The 22,139-nt window shown below is 45.6% G+C and overlaps 14 non-coding genes across 14 annotated transcripts; all 14 read right to left on the minus strand.

Annotated features, from left to right (window-relative positions):
- Nucleotides 1-2,574: 2,574 nt before the first annotated feature.
- LOC113086807 (U1 spliceosomal RNA) lies at nucleotides 2,575-2,738 on the minus strand. Its single transcript, XR_003285052.1, has one exon. It is a non-coding gene; the product is annotated as a U1 spliceosomal RNA (small nuclear RNA).
- Nucleotides 2,739-3,112: 374 nt separating this feature from the next.
- On the minus strand, nucleotides 3,113-3,303 carry LOC113086812 (U2 spliceosomal RNA). Its single transcript, XR_003285057.1, has one exon. It is a non-coding gene; the product is annotated as a U2 spliceosomal RNA (small nuclear RNA).
- A 3,077-nt stretch (nucleotides 3,304-6,380) lies between these two features.
- Nucleotides 6,381-6,544, minus strand: LOC113086818 (U1 spliceosomal RNA). The gene has a single exon (XR_003285063.1). It is a non-coding gene; the product is annotated as a U1 spliceosomal RNA (small nuclear RNA).
- Nucleotides 6,545-6,918: 374 nt separating this feature from the next.
- LOC113086813 (U2 spliceosomal RNA) lies at nucleotides 6,919-7,109 on the minus strand. The gene has a single exon (XR_003285058.1). It is a non-coding gene; the product is annotated as a U2 spliceosomal RNA (small nuclear RNA).
- Nucleotides 7,110-9,005: 1,896 nt separating this feature from the next.
- Nucleotides 9,006-9,169, minus strand: LOC113086822 (U1 spliceosomal RNA). The gene has a single exon (XR_003285067.1). It is a non-coding gene; the product is annotated as a U1 spliceosomal RNA (small nuclear RNA).
- Nucleotides 9,170-9,543: 374 nt separating this feature from the next.
- LOC113086814 (U2 spliceosomal RNA) lies at nucleotides 9,544-9,734 on the minus strand. The gene has a single exon (XR_003285059.1). It is a non-coding gene; the product is annotated as a U2 spliceosomal RNA (small nuclear RNA).
- A 2,488-nt stretch (nucleotides 9,735-12,222) lies between these two features.
- On the minus strand, nucleotides 12,223-12,386 carry LOC113086823 (U1 spliceosomal RNA). The gene has a single exon (XR_003285068.1). It is a non-coding gene; the product is annotated as a U1 spliceosomal RNA (small nuclear RNA).
- Nucleotides 12,387-12,760: 374 nt separating this feature from the next.
- LOC113086815 (U2 spliceosomal RNA) lies at nucleotides 12,761-12,951 on the minus strand. Its single transcript, XR_003285060.1, has one exon. It is a non-coding gene; the product is annotated as a U2 spliceosomal RNA (small nuclear RNA).
- Nucleotides 12,952-15,438: 2,487 nt separating this feature from the next.
- Nucleotides 15,439-15,602, minus strand: LOC113086824 (U1 spliceosomal RNA). Its single transcript, XR_003285069.1, has one exon. It is a non-coding gene; the product is annotated as a U1 spliceosomal RNA (small nuclear RNA).
- Nucleotides 15,603-15,976: 374 nt separating this feature from the next.
- Nucleotides 15,977-16,167, minus strand: LOC113086816 (U2 spliceosomal RNA). Its single transcript, XR_003285061.1, has one exon. It is a non-coding gene; the product is annotated as a U2 spliceosomal RNA (small nuclear RNA).
- A 1,895-nt stretch (nucleotides 16,168-18,062) lies between these two features.
- On the minus strand, nucleotides 18,063-18,226 carry LOC113086808 (U1 spliceosomal RNA). The gene has a single exon (XR_003285053.1). It is a non-coding gene; the product is annotated as a U1 spliceosomal RNA (small nuclear RNA).
- A 374-nt stretch (nucleotides 18,227-18,600) lies between these two features.
- On the minus strand, nucleotides 18,601-18,791 carry LOC113086817 (U2 spliceosomal RNA). The gene has a single exon (XR_003285062.1). It is a non-coding gene; the product is annotated as a U2 spliceosomal RNA (small nuclear RNA).
- Nucleotides 18,792-21,278: 2,487 nt separating this feature from the next.
- LOC113086809 (U1 spliceosomal RNA) lies at nucleotides 21,279-21,442 on the minus strand. The gene has a single exon (XR_003285054.1). It is a non-coding gene; the product is annotated as a U1 spliceosomal RNA (small nuclear RNA).
- A 374-nt stretch (nucleotides 21,443-21,816) lies between these two features.
- On the minus strand, nucleotides 21,817-22,007 carry LOC113086819 (U2 spliceosomal RNA). Its single transcript, XR_003285064.1, has one exon. It is a non-coding gene; the product is annotated as a U2 spliceosomal RNA (small nuclear RNA).
- Between the last annotated feature and the right edge of the window lie 132 nt (nucleotides 22,008-22,139).

Below are 22,139 nucleotides of genomic sequence, written 5' to 3' on the forward strand. Positions count from 1 at the left end.
TAAAGGTCCACCTAGAGGCGATCGCTGTCTCAACCGTCCGACCAGACCACGTGATCTAGCCAAAAGGCCGAGAAGCGATGCTGCTAAGACGCAGCAGGGAGGAAGCCGGACACGGCGATGCCCATCTCGGCTTTGGTAAGTTTTGGGAGACCTAAAAACGCTGGGGGATGGTACCCTGATAGCACACATACATCTAGGAGACGTCTATTTGACATATGAATTTACATCTGCAAGATGTAGTTTTAAGCTGTTGCTCATCTGCAATACGTCTATTGGACGTCTTCCTTTTAGCAGTGTTTGGAAGGTTACTTTGGAAATGTAATAGGTTACAGATACAAGTACCCTGTTTTTAAAATGTTATAGTAGTATAACTTTTCAATTACTTTATTAAAGTAATGTAACTAATTACTTTTGAGTACTTTTAGATACTTTTCTAAATTTGTGAAAATTAAATAATAATAAATAAAAACATATACATCAACTCAAATACAGTTATCTAAGTAAGCATGTGTCATTCCTGTATAATAAACTCCTGAAACATTGGTGTTTTTTTAAACTGCTGTCTCTTTGTATATGATATTGATAGGTAAAATGCATGACGTGACACAGAGCAGTTCTAGAAATGATGTTTATGTGCTCATGTACTCCTATATTGAGGCGGCAGAGGCTGACAACACTGCAAGCCTTCAGTAGGCCTATTTTGTATTAAATGAAACTGCATGTTTTTGCCATTAATTTACAGGAAGGGCGGACTGGGAAAAAACAAAAAATTCTGTTAAAATTCTGGAAATTATTAGGGGCGTATGTCTCAGAACAGTCAGTGCAATTGGGAAAGAAATCAGTGAAATCTGTATGTGGATGTGTGTAAGATATTTCAAATGTAATTGCCTTTGTAATCGTTAAAAATTTCATAAGTAACTTTAATTTAATTACTAATTTTTTCTTCGTAACTGTAACTAATTACAGTTACATTCATTTTGTAATTAAATTACGTAATGCTGTTACATGTAACTAGTTACTCCCCAACACTGCCTTTTAGATGTCAGATAGATGTCAATTAGATGTCTTTTAGATGTTTATGATTTAGAAGGTATATAAAAACTGACATCTGAAAGGCGTATGTCAGACGTTTGTAGATGGCAGATGCTTTCCAGATCAACAGTTCTTTAACAGACATCTTGCAGACGTAAGTGTGCTATCTGGGTAGTACCCTCCCCTGTCTACAACGTCACCGGGCCTCGTCCCGATCGGGCCTGACGGAAAGTACGGCATGGCTCGTAACTCCCAAACGGTTGGTCGCAGAGCCACGTGCCTTATGACACCGGAATCCTTGGCTCGAGCCGAACGAGACGCAGGTCTCAGATTGGCCCGTCGCTCTGACGAAATTTTCGGGTATTTTGGATTTTGTCGAAAACCTTCTTTTGCAACCTGGCGCCAGGTATTTGGCCCAGTCCCACCCAAATCAGCACAGAAAGCTTCTCTGGAGTCTGACTGTCAATAATCATCCAAAAATAGAGGAAATTTCCATTCACCTTGGCGAGGGGACCTCAAAACGTGCTAAGGTGGCGTGTCCGAGGTGGCTCGAATGGCTATAACTCCAGGAAGGAGTGAGATCCCTTCACCCAAATCGGCACACCTGTGCAGGGGCTCAGTCCGAGGCCAGGTGAAAAAGGGACGCGGCGACAGGCCACTAGGTGGCGCCGTAAGCTGAAAAATAGGGAAAATGTAATGTAAATGGACAATCAAACAAAGATGAAAACACCTGCAACACTGCGGGATGGTAGTACCCTCCCCTGTCTGCAACGTCACCGGGCCTTGTCCCGATCGGCCTGACGGTGGAACTGCAGCGACGGAAAGTACGGCATCGCTCGTAACTCCCAAACGGTTGGTCGCAGAGCCACGTGCCTTATGTCACCGGAATCCTTGGCTCGAGCCGAACGAGACGCAGGTCTCAGATTGGCCCGTCGCTCTGACGAAATTTTCGGGTATTTTGGATTTTGTCGAAAACCTTCTTTTGCAACCTGGCGCCAGGTATTTGGCCCAGTCCCACCCAAATCAGCACAGAAAGCTTCTCTGGAGTCTGAGTGTCAATAATCATCCAAAAAATAGAGGAAATTTCCATTCACCTTGGCGAGGGGACCTCAAAGCGTGCTAAGGTGGCGTGTCCGAGGTGGCTCGAATGGCTATAACTCCAGGAAGGAGTGAGATCCCTTCACCCAAATCGGCACACCTGTGCAGGGGCTCAGTCCGAGGCCAGGTGAAAAAGGGCGCGGCGACAGGCCACTAGGTGTCGCTGTAAGCGACAACAAAATTAATACGAATCGAAAAAAAGGACAACCAAACAACATGGAGACAGTTACAGCTAGGCTGCAGTCAGTCCAATCTACTTTCAAAGTAAGGTCTGCGCTATGTTCGAACTAAACTACCCACCAGGGTCCGATTTTTCAAGAGCGCAAGTGACTTTGTTTCACAGGCGCACAACACAAATCTCGCATGTGACAGAACTCCCCATTCTGAAAGGAAAATAAATAAAAAACTGTAAAAACCTCTTCTGCTTTGTTTCACCAACAATTTCAGGGGAGAGCGCGAACGCAGTCCCCCACTACCATAAATTATGCAGTCGAGATTCCCGCATTTGGGGAATTCGCAGGGGTCAGCATGGCCGGAGTGCAATGGACAAGCCTCGCCCTGGGTGAACCGCCTTCTTGATCATGGTGTCTCCCCTGCCAGGTAAGTATGAAGGCCCAGGCGGTCAGCCAGAGGTGTGATTTGCATCTCTACCATCCTCACCAACGGTTAGCCCTCCGCCCCCCCTCCAGGAAAGGAAGGACGGGTGCCTTCCGTTACTGGCCTGGAAACTGCCAAGCTCATGGGCCGGTGCTTCCCAACGCCAGTTTTAGATGACTCTCTTTAAACAAACACACCTGATTCGATGCGTCACCTCGTCTGTGAAAGACTTCAAGACCTCAGGTGGGTGCATCGTTAGTGGAAGAGTCCAAGACCCCAGGTGGACACATCAGGAAAAAAGTTTGCAATAAACCACAGCATCTGCAACGGCAGCTCTCATTCCTTGTTCTGCTATTCGACACAATAAATGGCAATCCCCAAAAAGGGAAAGCACACCGTTCCTGGAGACACTGCAATACCAGGCCGATGCATGGAGTGGACGGAGCAAGCCCCGGCTCCAGCTCCGTGATCTAAAAATCCATTTAATATGTAGTCCCCGGATGGGGGACGTATCAGATATTAAACTGATAAGAACAGATACTACACTTGATCTTAGCCAAAAGGCCGAGAAGCGATGCTGCTAAGACGCAGCAGGGAGGAAGCCGGACACGGCGATGCCCATCTCGGCTTTGGTAAGTTTTGGGAGACCTAAAAACGCTGGGGGATGGTACCCTGATAGCACACATACATCTAGGAGACGTCTATTTGACATATGAATTTACATCTGCAAGATGTAGTTTTAAGGCTGTTTGCTCATCTGCAATACGTCTATTGGACGTCTCCTTTTAGCAGTGTTTGGAAGGTTACTTTGGAAATGTAATAGGTTACAGATTACAAGTTACCCTGTTTAAAATGTTATAGTAGTATAACTTTTTCAATTACTTTATTAAAGTAATGTAACTAATTACTTTTGAGTACTTTTAGATTACTTTTCTAAATTTGTGAAAATTAAATAATAATAAATAAAAACATATACATCAACTCAAATACAGTTATCTAATAAGCATGTGTCATTCCTGTATAATAAACTCCTGAAACATTGGTGTTTTTTTAAACTGCTGTCTCTTTGTATATGATATGATAGGTAAAATGCATGACGTGACACAGAGCAGTTCTAGAAATGATGTTTATGTGCTCATGTACTCCTATATTGAGGCGGCAGAGGCTGACAGTCAGCTGCAAGCTTCAGTAGGCCTATTTGTATTAAATGAAACTGCATGTTTTTGCCATTAATTTACAGGAAGGGCGGACTGGGAAAAACAAAAAATTCTGTTAAAATTCTGGAAATTATTAGGGCGTATGTCTCAGAACAGTCAGTGCAATTTGGGAAAGAAATCAGTGAAATCTGTATGTGGATGTGTGTAAATATTCAAATGTAATTGCCTTTGTAATCGTTAAAAATTTCATAAGTAACTTTAATTTAATTACTAATTTTTTCTTCGTAACTGTAACTAATTACAGTTACATTCATTTTGTAATTAAATTACGTAATGCTGTTACATGTAACTAGTTACTCCCCAACACTGCCTTTTAGATGTCAGATAGATGTCAATTAGATGTCTTTTAGATGTTTATGATTTAGAAGGTATATAAAACTGACATCTGAAAGGCGTATGTCAGACGTTTGTAGATGGCAGATGCTTTCCAGATCAACAGTTCTTTAACAGACATCTTGCAGACGTAAGTGTGCTATCTGGGTAGTACCCTCCCCTGTCTACAACGTCACCGGGCCTCGTCCCGATCGGCCTGACGGAAAGTACGGCATGGCTCGTAACTCCCAAACGGTTGGTCGCAGAGCCACGTGCCTTATGACACCGGAATCCTTGGCTCGAGCCGAACGAGACGCAGGTCTCAGATTGGCCCGTCGCTCTGACGAAATTTTCGGGTATTTTGGATTTTGTCGAAAACCTTCTTTTGCAACCTGGCGCCAGGTATTTGGCCCAGTCCCACCCAAATCAGCACAGAAAGCTTCTCTGGAGTCTGAGTGTCAATAATCATCCAAAAATAGAGGAAATTTCCATTCACCTTGGCGAGGGGACCTCAAAGCGTGCTAAGGTGGCGTGTCCGAGGTGGCTCGAATGGCTATAACTCCAGGAAGGAGTGAGATCCCTTCACCCAAATCGGCACACCTGTGCAGGGGCTCAGTCCGAGGCCAGGCGAAAAGGGACGCGGCGACAGGCCACTAGGTGGCGCCGTAAGCTGAAAAATAGGGAAAATGTAATGTAAATGGACAATCAAACAAAGATGAAAACACCTGCAACACTGCGGGATGGTAGTACCCTCCCCTGTCTGCAACGTCACCGGGCCTTGTCCCGATCGGCCTGACGGTGGAACTGCAGCGACGGAAAGTACGGCATCGCTCGTAACTCCCAAACGGTTGGTCGCAGAGCCACGTGCCTTATGTCACCGGAATCCTTGGCTCGAGCCGAACGAGACGCAGGTCTCAGATTGGCCCGTCGCTCTGACGAAATTTTCGGGTATTTTGGATTTTGTCGAAAACCTTCTTTTGCAACCTGGCGCCAGGTATTTGGCCCAGTCCCACCCAAATCAGCACAGAAAGCTTCTCTGGAGTCTGAGTGTCAATAATCATCCAAAAATAGAGGAAATTTCCATTCACCTTGGCGAGGGGACCTCAAAGCGTGCTAAGGTGGCGTGTCCGAGGTGGCTCGAATGGCTATAACTCCAGGAAGGAGTGAGATCCCTTCACCCAAATCGGCACACCTGTGCAGGGGCTCAGTCCAAGGCCAGGCGAAAAGGGACGCGGCGACAGGCCACTAGGTGGCGCCGTAAGCTGAAAAATAGGGAAAATGTAATGTAAATGGACAATCAAACAAAGATGAAAACACCTGCAACACTGCGGGATGGTAGTACCTCCCCTGTCTGCAACGTCACCGGGCCTTGTCCCGATCGGCCTGACGGTGGAAACTGCAGCGACGGAAAGTACGGCATCGCTGTAACTCCCAACGGTTGGTCGCAGAGCCACGTGCCTTATGTCACCGAATCCTTGGCTCGAGCCGAACGAGACGCAGGTCTCAGATTGGCCCCGTCGCTCTGACGAAATTTTCGGGTATTTTGGATTTGTCGAAAACTTCTTTGCAACCTGGCGCAGGTATTGGCCCAGTCCCACCCAAATCAGCACAGAAAGCTTCTCTGGAGTCTTGAGTGTCAATAATCATCCAAAAATAGAGGAAATTTCCATTCACCTTGGCGAGGGGCACCTCAAAGCGTGCTAAGGTGGCGTGTCCGAGGTGGCTCGAATGGCTATAACTCCAGGAAGGAGTGAGATCCCTTCACCCAAATCGGCACACCCTGTGCAGGGGCTCAGTCCGAGGCCAGGTGAAAAAGGGCGCGGCGACAGGCCACTAGGTGTCGCTGTAAGCGACAACAAAATTAATACGAATCGAAAAAAAGGACAACCAAACAACATGGAGACAGTTACAGCTAGGCTGCAGTCAGTCCAATCTACTTTCAAAGTAAGGTCTGCGCTATGTTCGAACTAAACTACCCACCAGGGTCCGATTTTTCAAGAGCGCAAGTGACTTTGTTTCACAGGCGCACAACACAAATCTCGCATGTGACAGAACTCCCCATTCTGAAAGGAAAATAAATAAAAAACTGTAAAAACCTCTTCTGCTTTGTTTCACCAACAATTTCAGGGGAGAGCGCGAACGCAGTCCCCCACTACCATAAATTATGCAGTCGAGATTCCCGCATTTGGGGAATTCGCAGGGGTCAGCATGGCCGGAGTGCAATGGACAAGCCTCGCCCTGGGTGAACCGCCTTCTTGATCATGGTGTCTCCCCTGCCAGGTAAGTATGAAGGCCCAGGCGGTCAGCCAGAGGTGTGATTTGCATCTCTACCATCCTCACCAACGGTTAGCCCTCCGCCCCCCCTCCAGGAAAGGAAGGACGGGTGCCTTCCGTTACTGGCCTGGAAACTGCCAAGCTCATGGGCCGGTGCTTCCCAACGCCAGTTTTAGATGACTCTCTTTAAACAAACACACCTGATTCGATGCGTCACCTCGTCTGTGAAAGACTTCAAGACCTCAGGTGGGTGCATCGTTAGTGGAAGAGTCCAAGACCCCAGGTGGACACATCAGGAAAAAAGTTTGCAATAAACCACAGCATCTGCAACGGCAGCTCTCATTCCTTGTTCTGCTATTCGACACAATAAATGGCAATCCCCAAAAAGGGAAAGCACACCGTTCCTGGAGACACTGCAATACCAGGCCGATGCATGGAGTGGACGGAGCAAGCCCCGGCTCCAGCTCCGTGATCTAAAAATCCATTTAATATGTAGTCCCCGGATGGGGGACGTATCAGATATTAAACTGATAAGAACAGATACTACACTTGATCTTAGCCAAAAGGCCGAGAAGCGATGCTGCTAAGACGCAGCAGGGAGGAAGCCGGACACGGCGATGCCCATCTCGGCTTTGGTAAGTTTTGGGAGACCTAAAAACGCTGGGGGATGGTACCCTGATAGCACACATACATCTAGGAGACGTCTATTTGACATATGAATTTACATCTGCAAGATGTAGTTTTAAGGCTGTTTGCTCATCTGCAATACGTCTATTGGACGTCTCCTTTTAGCAGTGTTTGGAAGGTTACTTTGGAAATGTAATAGGTTACAGATTACAAGTTACCCTGTTTAAAATGTTATAGTAGTATAACTTTTTCAATTACTTTATTAAAGTAATGTAACTAATTACTTTTGAGTACTTTTAGATTACTTTTCTAAATTTGTGAAAATTAAATAATAATAAATAAAAACATATACATCAACTCAAATACAGTTATCTAATAAGCATGTGTCATTCCTGTATAATAAACTCCTGAAACATTGGTGTTTTTTTAAACTGCTGTCTCTTTGTATATGATATGATAGGTAAAATGCATGACGTGACACAGAGCAGTTCTAGAAATGATGTTTATGTGCTCATGTACTCCTATATTGAGGCGGCAGAGGCTGACAACACTGCAAGCTTCAGTAGGCCTATTTGTATTAAATGAAACTGCATGTTTTTGCCATTAATTTACAGGAAGGGCGGACTGGGAAAAACAAAAAATTCTGTTAAAATTCTGGAAATTATTAGGGCGTATGTCTCAGAACAGTCAGTGCAATTTGGGAAAGAAATCAGTGAAATCTGTATGTGGATGTGTGTAAATATTCAAATGTAATTGCCTTTGTAATCGTTAAAAATTTCATAAGTAACTTTAATTTAATTACTAATTTTTTCTTCGTAACTGTAACTAATTACAGTTACATTCATTTTGTAATTAAATTACGTAATGCTGTTACATGTAACTAGTTACTCCCCAACACTGCCTTTTAGATGTCAGATAGATGTCAATTAGATGTCTTTTAGATGTTTATGATTTAGAAGGTATATAAAACTGACATCTGAAAGGCGTATGTCAGACGTTTGTAGATGGCAGATGCTTTCCAGATCAACAGTTCTTTAACAGACATCTTGCAGACGTAAGTGTGCTATCTGGGTAGTACCCTCCCCTGTCTACAACGTCACCGGGCCTCGTCCCGATCGGCCTGACGGAAAGTACGGCATGGCTCGTAACTCCCAAACGGTTGGTCGCAGAGCCACGTGCCTTATGTCACCGGAATCCTTGGCTCGAGCCGAACGAGACGCAGGTCTCAGATTGGCCCGTCGCTCTGACGAAATTTTCGGGTATTTTGGATTTTGTCGAAAACCTTCTTTTGCAACCTGGCGCCAGGTATTTGGCCCAGTCCCACCCAAATCAGCACAGAAAGCTTCTCTGGAGTCTGAGTGTCAATAATCATCCAAAAAATAGAGGAAATTTCCATTCACCTTGGCGAGGGGACCTCAAAGCGTGCTAAGGTGGCGTGTCCGAGGTGGCTCGAATGGCTATAACTCCAGGAAGGAGTGAGATCCCTTCACCCAAATCGGCACACCTGTGCAGGGGCTCAGTCCGAGGCCAGGTGAAAAAGGGCGCGGCGACAGGCCACTAGGTGTCGCTGTAAGCGACAACAAAATTAATACGAATCGAAAAAAAGGACAACCAAACAACATGGAGACAGTTACAGCTAGGCTGCAGTCAGTCCAATCTACTTTCAAAGTAAGGTCTGCGCTATGTTCGAACTAAACTACCCACCAGGGTCCGATTTTTCAAGAGCGCAAGTGACTTTGTTTCACAGGCGCACAACACAAATCTCGCATGTGACAGAACTCCCCATTCTGAAAGGAAAATAAATAAAAAACTGTAAAAACCTCTTCTGCTTTGTTTCACCAACAATTTCAGGGGAGAGCGCGAACGCAGTCCCCCACTACCATAAATTATGCAGTCGAGATTCCCGCATTTGGGGAATTCGCAGGGGTCAGCATGGCCGGAGTGCAATGGACAAGCCTCGCCCTGGGTGAACCGCCTTCTTGATCATGGTGTCTCCCCTGCCAGGTAAGTATGAAGGCCCAGGCGGTCAGCCAGAGGTGTGATTTGCATCTCTACCATCCTCACCAACGGTTAGCCCTCCGCCCCCCCTCCAGGAAAGGAAGGACGGGTGCCTTCCGTTACTGGCCTGGAAACTGCCAAGCTCATGGGCCGGTGCTTCCCAACGCCAGTTTTAGATGACTCTCTTTAAACAAACACACCTGATTCGATGCGTCACCTCGTCTGTGAAAGACTTCAAGACCTCAGGTGGGTGCATCGTTAGTGGAAGAGTCCAAGACCCCAGGTGGACACATCAGGAAAAAAGTTTGCAATAAACCACAGCATCTGCAACGGCAGCTCTCATTCCTTGTTCTGCTATTCGACACAATAAATGGCAATCCCCAAAAAGGGAAAGCACACCGTTCCTGGAGACACTGCAATACCAGGCCGATGCATGGAGTGGACGGAGCAAGCCCCGGCTCCAGCTCCGTGATCTAAAAATCCATTTAATATGTAGTCCCCGGATGGGGGACGTATCAGATATTAAACTGATAAGAACAGATACTACACTTGATCTTAGCCAAAAGGCCGAGAAGCGATGCTGCTAAGACGCAGCAGGGAGGAAGCCGGACACGGCGATGCCCATCTCGGCTTTGGTAAGTTTTGGGAGACCTAAAAACGCTGGGGGATGGTACCCTGATAGCACACATACATCTAGGAGACGTCTATTTGACATATGAATTTACATCTGCAAGATGTAGTTTTAAGGCTGTTTGCTCATCTGCAATACGTCTATTGGACGTCTCCTTTTAGCAGTGTTTGGAAGGTTACTTTGGAAATGTAATAGGTTACAGATTACAAGTTACCCTGTTTAAAATGTTATAGTAGTATAACTTTTTCAATTACTTTATTAAAGTAATGTAACTAATTACTTTTGAGTACTTTTAGATTACTTTTCTAAATTTGTGAAAATTAAATAATAATAAATAAAAACATATACATCAACTCAAATACAGTTATCTAATAAGCATGTGTCATTCCTGTATAATAAACTCCTGAAACATTGGTGTTTTTTTAAACTGCTGTCTCTTTGTATATGATATGATAGGTAAAATGCATGACGTGACACAGAGCAGTTCTAGAAATGATGTTTATGTGCTCATGTACTCCTATATTGAGGCGGCAGAGGCTGACAACACTGCAAGCTTCAGTAGGCCTATTTGTATTAAATGAAACTGCATGTTTTTGCCATTAATTTACAGGAAGGGCGGACTGGGAAAAACAAAAAATTCTGTTAAAATTCTGGAAATTATTAGGGCGTATGTCTCAGAACAGTCAGTGCAATTTGGGAAAGAAATCAGTGAAATCTGTATGTGGATGTGTGTAAATATTCAAATGTAATTGCCTTTGTAATCGTTAAAAATTTCATAAGTAACTTTAATTTAATTACTAATTTTTTCTTCGTAACTGTAACTAATTACAGTTACATTCATTTTGTAATTAAATTACGTAATGCTGTTACATGTAACTAGTTACTCCCCAACACTGCCTTTTAGATGTCAGATAGATGTCAATTAGATGTCTTTTAGATGTTTATGATTTAGAAGGTATATAAAACTGACATCTGAAAGGCGTATGTCAGACGTTTGTAGATGGCAGATGCTTTCCAGATCAACAGTTCTTTAACAGACATCTTGCAGACGTAAGTGTGCTATCTGGGTAGTACCCTCCCCTGTCTACAACGTCACCGGGCCTCGTCCCGATCGGCCTGACGGAAAGTACGGCATGGCTCGTAACTCCCAAACGGTTGGTCGCAGAGCCACGTGCCTTATGACACCGGAATCCTTGGCTCGAGCCGAACGAGACGCAGGTCTCAGATTGGCCCGTCGCTCTGACGAAATTTTCGGGTATTTTGGATTTTGTCGAAAACCTTCTTTTGCAACCTGGCGCCAGGTATTTGGCCCAGTCCCACCCAAATCAGCACAGAAAGCTTCTCTGGAGTCTGAGTGTCAATAATCATCCAAAAATAGAGGAAATTTCCATTCACCTTGGCGAGGGGACCTCAAAACGTGCTAAGGTGGCGTGTCCGAGGTGGCTCGAATGGCTATAACTCCAGGAAGGAGTGAGATCCCTTCACCCAAATCGGCACACCTGTGCAGGGGCTCAGTCCGAGGCCAGGCGAAAAGGGACGCGGCGACAGGCCACTAGGTGGCGCCGTAAGCTGAAAAATAGGGAAAATGTAATGTAAATGGACAATCAAACAAAGATGAAAACACCTGCAACACTGCGGGATGGTAGTACCCTCCCCTGTCTGCAACGTCACCGGGCCTTGTCCCGATCGGCCTGACGGTGGAACTGCAGCGACGGAAAGTACGGCATCGCTCGTAACTCCCAAACGGTTGGTCGCAGAGCCACGTGCCTTATGTCACCGGAATCCTTGGCTCGAGCCGAACGAGACGCAGGTCTCAGATTGGCCCGTCGCTCTGACGAAATTTTCGGGTATTTTGGATTTTGTCGAAAACCTTCTTTTGCAACCTGGCGCCAGGTATTTGGCCCAGTCCCACCCAAATCAGCACAGAAAGCTTCTCTGGAGTCTGAGTGTCAATAATCATCCAAAAAATAGAGGAAATTTCCATTCACCTTGGCGAGGGGACCTCAAAGCGTGCTAAGGTGGCGTGTCCGAGGTGGCTCGAATGGCTATAACTCCAGGAAGGAGTGAGATCCCTTCACCCAAATCGGCACACCTGTGCAGGGGCTCAGTCCGAGGCCAGGTGAAAAAGGGCGCGGCGACAGGCCACTAGGTGTCGCTGTAAGCGACAACAAAATTAATACGAATCGAAAAAAAGGACAACCAAACAACATGGAGACAGTTACAGCTAGGCTGCAGTCAGTCCAATCTACTTTCAAAGTAAGGTCTGCGCTATGTTCGAACTAAACTACCCACCAGGGTCCGATTTTTCAAGAGCGCAAGTGACTTTGTTTCACAGGCGCACAACACAAATCTCGCATGTGACAGAACTCCCCATTCTGAAAGGAAAATAAATAAAAAACTGTAAAAACCTCTTCTGCTTTGTTTCACCAACAATTTCAGGGGAGAGCGCGAACGCAGTCCCCCACTACCATAAATTATGCAGTCGAGATTCCCGCATTTGGGGAATTCGCAGGGGTCAGCATGGCCGGAGTGCAATGGACAAGCCTCGCCCTGGGTGAACCGCCTTCTTGATCATGGTGTCTCCCCTGCCAGGTAAGTATGAAGGCCCAGGCGGTCAGCCAGAGGTGTGATTTGCATCTCTACCATCCTCACCAACGGTTAGCCCTCCGCCCCCCCTCCAGGAAAGGAAGGACGGGTGCCTTCCGTTACTGGCCTGGAAACTGCCAAGCTCATGGGCCGGTGCTTCCCAACGCCAGTTTTAGATGACTCTCTTTAAACAAACACACCTGATTCGATGCGTCACCTCGTCTGTGAAAGACTTCAAGACCTCAGGTGGGTGCATCGTTAGTGGAAGAGTCCAAGACCCCAGGTGGACACATCAGGAAAAAAGTTTGCAATAAACCACAGCATCTGCAACGGCAGCTCTCATTCCTTGTTCTGCTATTCGACACAATAAATGGCAATCCCCAAAAAGGGAAAGCACACCGTTCCTGGAGACACTGCAATACCAGGCCGATGCATGGAGTGGACGGAGCAAGCCCCGGCTCCAGCTCCGTGATCTAAAAATCCATTTAATATGTAGTCCCCGGATGGGGGACGTATCAGATATTAAACTGATAAGAACAGATACTACACTTGATCTTAGCCAAAAGGCCGAGAAGCGATGCTGCTAAGACGCAGCAGGGAGGAAGCCGGACACGGCGATGCCCATCTCGGCTTTGGTAAGTTTTGGGAGACCTAAAAACGCTGGGGGATGGTACCCTGATAGCACACATACATCTAGGAGACGTCTATTTGACATATGAATTTACATCTGCAAGATGTAGTTTTAAGGCTGTTTGCTCATCTGCAATACGTCTATTGGACGTCTCCTTTTAGCAGTGTTTGGAAGGTTACTTTGGAAATGTAATAGGTTACAGATTACAAGTTACCCTGTTTAAAATGTTATAGTAGTATAACTTTTTCAATTACTTTATTAAAGTAATGTAACTAATTACTTTTGAGTACTTTTAGATTACTTTTCTAAATTTGTGAAAATTAAATAATAATAAATAAAAACATATACATCAACTCAAATACAGTTATCTAATAAGCATGTGTCATTCCTGTATAATAAACTCCTGAAACATTGGTGTTTTTTTAAACTGCTGTCTCTTTGTATATGATATGATAGGTAAAATGCATGACGTGACACAGAGCAGTTCTAGAAATGATGTTTATGTGCTCATGTACTCCTATATTGAGGCGGCAGAGGCTGACAACACTGCAAGCTTCAGTAGGCCTATTTGTATTAAATGAAACTGCATGTTTTTGCCATTAATTTACAGGAAGGGCGGACTGGGAAAAACAAAAAATTCTGTTAAAATTCTGGAAATTATTAGGGCGTATGTCTCAGAACAGTCAGTGCAATTTGGGAAAGAAATCAGTGAAATCTGTATGTGGATGTGTGTAAATATTCAAATGTAATTGCCTTTGTAATCGTTAAAAATTTCATAAGTAACTTTAATTTAATTACTAATTTTTTCTTCGTAACTGTAACTAATTACAGTTACATTCATTTTGTAATTAAATTACGTAATGCTGTTACATGTAACTAGTTACTCCCCAACACTGCCTTTTAGATGTCAGATAGATGTCAATTAGATGTCTTTTAGATGTTTATGATTTAGAAGGTATATAAAACTGACATCTGAAAGGCGTATGTCAGACGTTTGTAGATGGCAGATGCTTTCCAGATCAACAGTTCTTTAACAGACATCTTGCAGACGTAAGTGTGCTATCTGGGTAGTACCCTCCCCTGTCTACAACGTCACCGGGCCTCGTCCCGATCGGCCTGACGGAAAGTACGGCATGGCTCGTAACTCCCAAACGGTTGGTCGCAGAGCCACGTGCCTTATGACACCGGAATCCTTGGCTCGAGCCGAACGAGACGCAGGTCTCAGATTGGCCCGTCGCTCTGACGAAATTTTCGGGTATTTTGGATTTTGTCGAAAACCTTCTTTTGCAACCTGGCGCCAGGTATTTGGCCCAGTCCCACCCAAATCAGCACAGAAAGCTTCTCTGGAGTCTGAGTGTCAATAATCATCCAAAAATAGAGGAAATTTCCATTCACCTTGGCGAGGGGACCTCAAAACGTGCTAAGGTGGCGTGTCCGAGGTGGCTCGAATGGCTATAACTCCAGGAAGGAGTGAGATCCCTTCACCCAAATCGGCACACCTGTGCAGGGGCTCAGTCCGAGGCCAGGCGAAAAGGGACGCGGCGACAGGCCACTAGGTGGCGCCGTAAGCTGAAAAATAGGGAAAATGTAATGTAAATGGACAATCAAACAAAGATGAAAACACCTGCAACACTGCGGGATGGTAGTACCCTCCCCTGTCTGCAACGTCACCGGGCCTTGTCCCGATCGGCCTGACGGTGGAACTGCAGCGACGGAAAGTACGGCATCGCTCGTAACTCCCAAACGGTTGGTCGCAGAGCCACGTGCCTTATGTCACCGGAATCCTTGGCTCGAGCCGAACGAGACGCAGGTCTCAGATTGGCCCGTCGCTCTGACGAAATTTTCGGGTATTTTGGATTTTGTCGAAAACCTTCTTTTGCAACCTGGCGCCAGGTATTTGGCCCAGTCCCACCCAAATCAGCACAGAAAGCTTCTCTGGAGTCTGAGTGTCAATAATCATCCAAAAATAGAGGAAATTTCCATTCACCTTGGCGAGGGGACCTCAAAGCGTGCTAAGGTGGCGTGTCCGAGGTGGCTCGAATGGCTATAACTCCAGGAAGGAGTGAGATCCCTTCACCCAAATCGGCACACCTGTGCAGGGGCTCAGTCCGAGGCCAGGTGAAAAAGGGCGCGGCGACAGGCCACTAGGTGTCGCTGTAAGCGACAACAAAATTAATACGAATCGAAAAAAAGGACAACCAAACAACATGGAGACAGTTACAGCTAGGCTGCAGTCAGTCCAATCTACTTTCAAAGTAAGGTCTGCGCTATGTTCGAACTAAACTACCCACCAGGGTCCGATTTTTCAAGAGCGCAAGTGACTTTGTTTCACAGGCGCACAACACAAATCTCGCATGTGACAGAACTCCCCATTCTGAAAGGAAAATAAATAAAAAACTGTAAAAACCTCTTCTGCTTTGTTTCACCAACAATTTCAGGGGAGAGCGCGAACGCAGTCCCCCACTACCATAAATTATGCAGTCGAGATTCCCGCATTTGGGGAATTCGCAGGGGTCAGCATGGCCGGAGTGCAATGGACAAGCCTCGCCCTGGGTGAACCGCCTTCTTGATCATGGTGTCTCCCCTGCCAGGTAAGTATGAAGGCCCAGGCGGTCAGCCAGAGGTGTGATTTGCATCTCTACCATCCTCACCAACGGTTAGCCCTCCGCCCCCCCTCCAGGAAAGGAAGGACGGGTGCCTTCCGTTACTGGCCTGGAAACTGCCAAGCTCATGGGCCGGTGCTTCCCAACGCCAGTTTTAGATGACTCTCTTTAAACAAACACACCTGATTCGATGCGTCACCTCGTCTGTGAAAGACTTCAAGACCTCAGGTGGGTGCATCGTTAGTGGAAGAGTCCAAGACCCCAGGTGGACACATCAGGAAAAAAGTTTGCAATAAACCACAGCATCTGCAACGGCAGCTCTCATTCCTTGTTCTGCTATTCGACACAATAAATGGCAATCCCCAAAAAGGGAAAGCACACCGTTCCTGGAGACACTGCAATACCAGGCCGATGCATGGAGTGGACGGAGCAAGCCCCGGCTCCAGCTCCGTGATCTAAAAATCCATTTAATATGTAGTCCCCGGATGGGGGACGTATCAGATATTAAACTGATAAGAACAGATACTACACTTGATCTTAGCCAAAAGGCCGAGAAGCGATGCTGCTAAGACGCAGCAGGGAGGAAGCCGGACACGGCGATGCCCATCTCGGCTTTGGTAAGTTTTGGGAGACCTAAAAACGCTGGGGGATGGTACCCTGATAGCACACATACATCTAGGAGACGTCTATTTGACATATGAATTTACATCTGCAAGATGTAGTTTTAAGGCTGTTTGCTCATCTGCAATACGTCTATTGGACGTCTCCTTTTAGCAGTGTTTGGAAGGTTACTTTGGAAATGTAATAGGTTACAGATTACAAGTTACCCTGTTTAAAATGTTATAGTAGTATAACTTTTTCAATTACTTTATTAAAGTAATGTAACTAATTACTTTTGAGTACTTTTAGATTACTTTTCTAAATTTGTGAAAATTAAATAATAATAAATAAAAACATATACATCAACTCAAATACAGTTATCTAATAAGCATGTGTCATTCCTGTATAATAAACTCCTGAAACATTGGTGTTTTTTTAAACTGCTGTCTCTTTGTATATGATATGATAGGTAAAATGCATGACGTGACACAGAGCAGTTCTAGAAATGATGTTTATGTGCTCATGTACTCCTATATTGAGGCGGCAGAGGCTGACAACACTGCAAGCTTCAGTAGGCCTATTTGTATTAAATGAAACTGCATGTTTTTGCCATTAATTTACAGGAAGGGCGGACTGGGAAAAACAAAAAATTCTGTTAAAATTCTGGAAATTATTAGGGCGTATGTCTCAGAACAGTCAGTGCAATTTGGGAAAGAAATCAGTGAAATCTGTATGTGGATGTGTGTAAATATTCAAATGTAATTGCCTTTGTAATCGTTAAAAATTTCATAAGTAACTTTAATTTAATTACTAATTTTTTCTTCGTAACTGTAACTAATTACAGTTACATTCATTTTGTAATTAAATTACGTAATGCTGTTACATGTAACTAGTTACTCCCCAACACTGCCTTTTAGATGTCAGATAGATGTCAATTAGATGTCTTTTAGATGTTTATGATTTAGAAGGTATATAAAACTGACATCTGAAAGGCGTATGTCAGACGTTTGTAGATGGCAGATGCTTTCCAGATCAACAGTTCTTTAACAGACATCTTGCAGACGTAAGTGTGCTATCTGGGTAGTACCCTCCCCTGTCTACAACGTCACCGGGCCTCGTCCCGATCGGCCTGACGGAAAGTACGGCATGGCTCGTAACTCCCAAACGGTTGGTCGCAGAGCCACGTGCCTTATGACACCGGAATCCTTGGCTCGAGCCGAACGAGACGCAGGTCTCAGATTGGCCCGTCGCTCTGACGAAATTTTCGGGTATTTTGGATTTTGTCGAAAACCTTCTTTTGCAACCTGGCGCCAGGTATTTGGCCCAGTCCCACCCAAATCAGCACAGAAAGCTTCTCTGGAGTCTGAGTGTCAATAATCATCCAAAAATAGAGGAAATTTCCATTCACCTTGGCGAGGGGACCTCAAAGCGTGCTAAGGTGGCGTGTCCGAGGTGGCTCGAATGGCTATAACTCCAGGAAGGAGTGAGATCCCTTCACCCAAATCGGCACACCTGTGCAGGGGCTCAGTCCGAGGCCAGGTGAAAAAGGGCGCGGCGACAGGCCACTAGGTGTCGCTGTAAGCGACAACAAAATTAATACGAATCGAAAAAAAGGACAACCAAACAACATGGAGACAGTTACAGCTAGGCTGCAGTCAGTCCAATCTACTTTCAAAGTAAGGTCTGCGCTATGTTCGAACTAAACTACCCACCAGGGTCCGATTTTTCAAGAGCGCAAGTGACTTTGTTTCACAGGCGCACAACACAAATCTCGCATGTGACAGAACTCCCCATTCTGAAAGGAAAATAAATAAAAAACTGTAAAAACCTCTTCTGCTTTGTTTCACCAACAATTTCAGGGGAGAGCGCGAACGCAGTCCCCCACTACCATAAATTATGCAGTCGAGATTCCCGCATTTGGGGAATTCGCAGGGGTCAGCATGGCCGGAGTGCAATGGACAAGCCTCGCCCTGGGTGAACCGCCTTCTTGATCATGGTGTCTCCCCTGCCAGGTAAGTATGAAGGCCCAGGCGGTCAGCCAGAGGTGTGATTTGCATCTCTACCATCCTCACCAACGGTTAGCCCTCCGCCCCCCCTCCAGGAAAGGAAGGACGGGTGCCTTCCGTTACTGGCCTGGAAACTGCCAAGCTCATGGGCCGGTGCTTCCCAACGCCAGTTTTAGATGACTCTCTTTAAACAAACACACCTGATTCGATGCGTCACCTCGTCTGTGAAAGACTTCAAGACCTCAGGTGGGTGCATCGTTAGTGGAAGAGTCCAAGACCCCAGGTGGACACATCAGGAAAAAAGTTTGCAATAAACCACAGCATCTGCAACGGCAGCTCTCATTCCTTGTTCTGCTATTCGACACAATAAATGGCAATCCCCAAAAAGGGAAAGCACACCGTTCCTGGAGACACTGCAATACCAGGCCGATGCATGGAGTGGACGGAGCAAGCCCCGGCTCCAGCTCCGTGATCTAAAAATCCATTTAATATGTAGTCCCCGGATGGGGGACGTATCAGATATTAAACTGATAAGAACAGATACTACACTTGATCTTAGCCAAAAGGCCGAGAAGCGATGCTGCTAAGACGCAGCAGGGAGGAAGCCGGACACGGCGATGCCCATCTCGGCTTTGGTAAGTTTTGGGAGACCTAAAAACGCTGGGGGATGGTACCCTGATAGCACACATACATCTAGGAGACGTCTATTTGACATATGAATTTACATCTGCAAGATGTAGTTTTAAGGCTGTTTGCTCATCTGCAATACGTCTATTGGACGTCTCCTTTTAGCAGTGTTTGGAAGGTTACTTTGGAAATGTAATAGGTTACAGATTACAAGTTACCCTGTTTAAAATGTTATAGTAGTATAACTTTTTCAATTACTTTATTAAAGTAATGTAACTAATTACTTTTGAGTACTTTTAGATTACTTTTCTAAATTTGTGAAAATTAAATAATAATAAATAAAAACATATACATCAACTCAAATACAGTTATCTAATAAGCATGTGTCATTCCTGTATAATAAACTCCTGAAACATTGGTGTTTTTTTAAACTGCTGTCTCTTTGTATATGATATGATAGGTAAAATGCATGACGTGACACAGAGCAGTTCTAGAAATGATGTTTATGTGCTCATGTACTCCTATATTGAGGCGGCAGAGGCTGACAACACTGCAAGCTTCAGTAGGCCTATTTGTATTAAATGAAACTGCATGTTTTTGCCATTAATTTACAGGAAGGGCGGACTGGGAAAAACAAAAAATTCTGTTAAAATTCTGGAAATTATTAGGGCGTATGTCTCAGAACAGTCAGTGCAATTTGGGAAAGAAATCAGTGAAATCTGTATGTGGATGTGTGTAAATATTCAAATGTAATTGCCTTTGTAATCGTTAAAAATTTCATAAGTAACTTTAATTTAATTACTAATTTTTTCTTCGTAACTGTAACTAATTACAGTTACATTCATTTTGTAATTAAATTACGTAATGCTGTTACATGTAACTAGTTACTCCCCAACACTGCCTTTTAGATGTCAGATAGATGTCAATTAGATGTCTTTTAGATGTTTATGATTTAGAAGGTATATAAAACTGACATCTGAAAGGCGTATGTCAGACGTTTGTAGATGGCAGATGCTTTCCAGATCAACAGTTCTTTAACAGACATCTTGCAGACGTAAGTGTGCTATCTGGGTAGTACCCTCCCCTGTCTACAACGTCACCGGGCCTCGTCCCGATCGGCCTGACGGAAAGTACGGCATGGCTCGTAACTCCCAAACGGTTGGTCGCAGAGCCACGTGCCTTATGACACCGGAATCCTTGGCTCGAGCCGAACGAGACGCAGGTCTCAGATTGGCCCGTCGCTCTGACGAAATTTTCGGGTATTTTGGATTTTGTCGAAAACCTTCTTTTGCAACCTGGCGCCAGGTATTTGGCCCAGTCCCACCCAAATCAGCACAGAAAGCTTCTCTGGAGTCTGAGTGTCAATAATCATCCAAAAATAGAGGAAATTTCCATTCACCTTGGCGAGGGGACCTCAAAACGTGCTAAGGTGGCGTGTCCGAGGTGGCTCGAATGGCTATAACTCCAGGAAGGAGTGAGATCCCTTCACCCAAATCGGCACACCTGTGCAGGGGCTCAGTCCGAGGCCAGGCGAAAAGGGACGCGGCGACAGGCCACTAGGTGGCGCCGTAAGCTGAAAAATAGGGAAAATGTAATGTAAATGGACAATCAAACAAAGATGAAAACACCTGCAACACTGCGGGATGGTAGTACCCTCCCCTGTCTGCAACGTCACCGGGCCTTGTCCCGATCGGCCTGACGGTGGAACTGCAGCGACGGAAAGTACGGCATCGCTCGTAACTCCCAAACGGTTGGTCGCAGAGCCACGTGCCTTATGTCACCGGAATCCTTGGCTCGAGCCGAACGAGACGCAGGTCTCAGATTGGCCCGTCGCTCTGACGAAATTTTCGGGTATTTTGGATTTTGTCGAAAACCTTCTTTTGCAACCTGGCGCCAGGTATTTGGCCCAGTCCCACCCAAATCAGCACAGAAAGCTTCTCTGGAGTCTGAGTGTCAATAATCATCCAAAAATAGAGGAAATTTCCATTCACCTTGGCGAGGGGACCTCAAAGCGTGCTAAGGTGGCGTGTCCGAGGTGGCTCGAATGGCTATAACTCCAGGAAGGAGTGAGATCCCTTCACCCAAATCGGCACACCTGTGCAGGGGCTCAGTCCGAGGCCAGGTGAAAAAGGGCGCGGCGACAGGCCACTAGGTGTCGCTGTAAGCGACAACAAAATTAATACGAATCGAAAAAAAGGACAACCAAACAACATGGAGACAGTTACAGCTAGGCTGCAGTCAGTCCAATCTACTTTCAAAGTAAGGTCTGCGCTATGTTCGAACTAAACTACCCACCAGGGTCCGATTTTTCAAGAGCGCAAGTGACTTTGTTTCACAGGCGCACAACACAAATCTCGCATGTGACAGAACTCCCCATTCTGAAAGGAAAATAAATAAAAAACTGTAAAAACCTCTTCTGCTTTGTTTCACCAACAATTTCAGGGGAGAGCGCGAACGCAGTCCCCCACTACCATAAATTATGCAGTCGAGATTCCCGCATTTGGGGAATTCGCAGGGGTCAGCATGGCCGGAGTGCAATGGACAAGCCTCGCCCTGGGTGAACCGCCTTCTTGATCATGGTGTCTCCCCTGCCAGGTAAGTATGAAGGCCCAGGCGGTCAGCCAGAGGTGTGATTTGCATCTCTACCATCCTCACCAACGGTTAGCCCTCCGCCCCCCCTCCAGGAAAGGAAGGACGGGTGCCTTCCGTTACTGGCCTGGAAACTGCCAAGCTCATGGGCCGGTGCTTCCCAACGCCAGTTTTAGATGACTCTCTTTAAACAAACACACCTGATTCGATGCGTCACCTCGTCTGTGAAAGACTTCAAGACCTCAGGTGGGTGCATCGTTAGTGGAAGAGTCCAAGACCCCAGGTGGACACATCAGGAAAAAAGTTTGCAATAAACCACAGCATCTGCAACGGCAGCTCTCATTCCTTGTTCTGCTATTCGACACAATAAATGGCAATCCCCAAAAAGGGAAAGCACACCGTTCCTGGAGACACTGCAATACCAGGCCGATGCATGGAGTGGACGGAGCAAGCCCCGGCTCCAGCTCCGTGATCTAAAAATCCATTTAATATGTAGTCCCCGGATGGGGGACGTATCAGATATTAAACTGATAAGAACAGATACTACACTTGATCTTAGCCAAAAGGCCGAGAAGCGATGCTGCTAAGACGCAGCAGGGAGGAAGCCGGACACGGCGATGCCCATCTCGGCTTTGGTAAGTTTTGGGAGACCTAAAAACGCTGGGGGATGGTACCCTGATAGCACACATACATCTAGGAGACGTCTATTTG

The sequence above is a fragment of the Carassius auratus genome, unplaced genomic scaffold (assembly GCF_003368295.1).
Source record: "Carassius auratus strain Wakin unplaced genomic scaffold, ASM336829v1 scaf_tig00044032, whole genome shotgun sequence".
Lineage (NCBI taxonomy): Eukaryota > Metazoa > Chordata > Actinopteri > Cypriniformes > Cyprinidae > Carassius > Carassius auratus.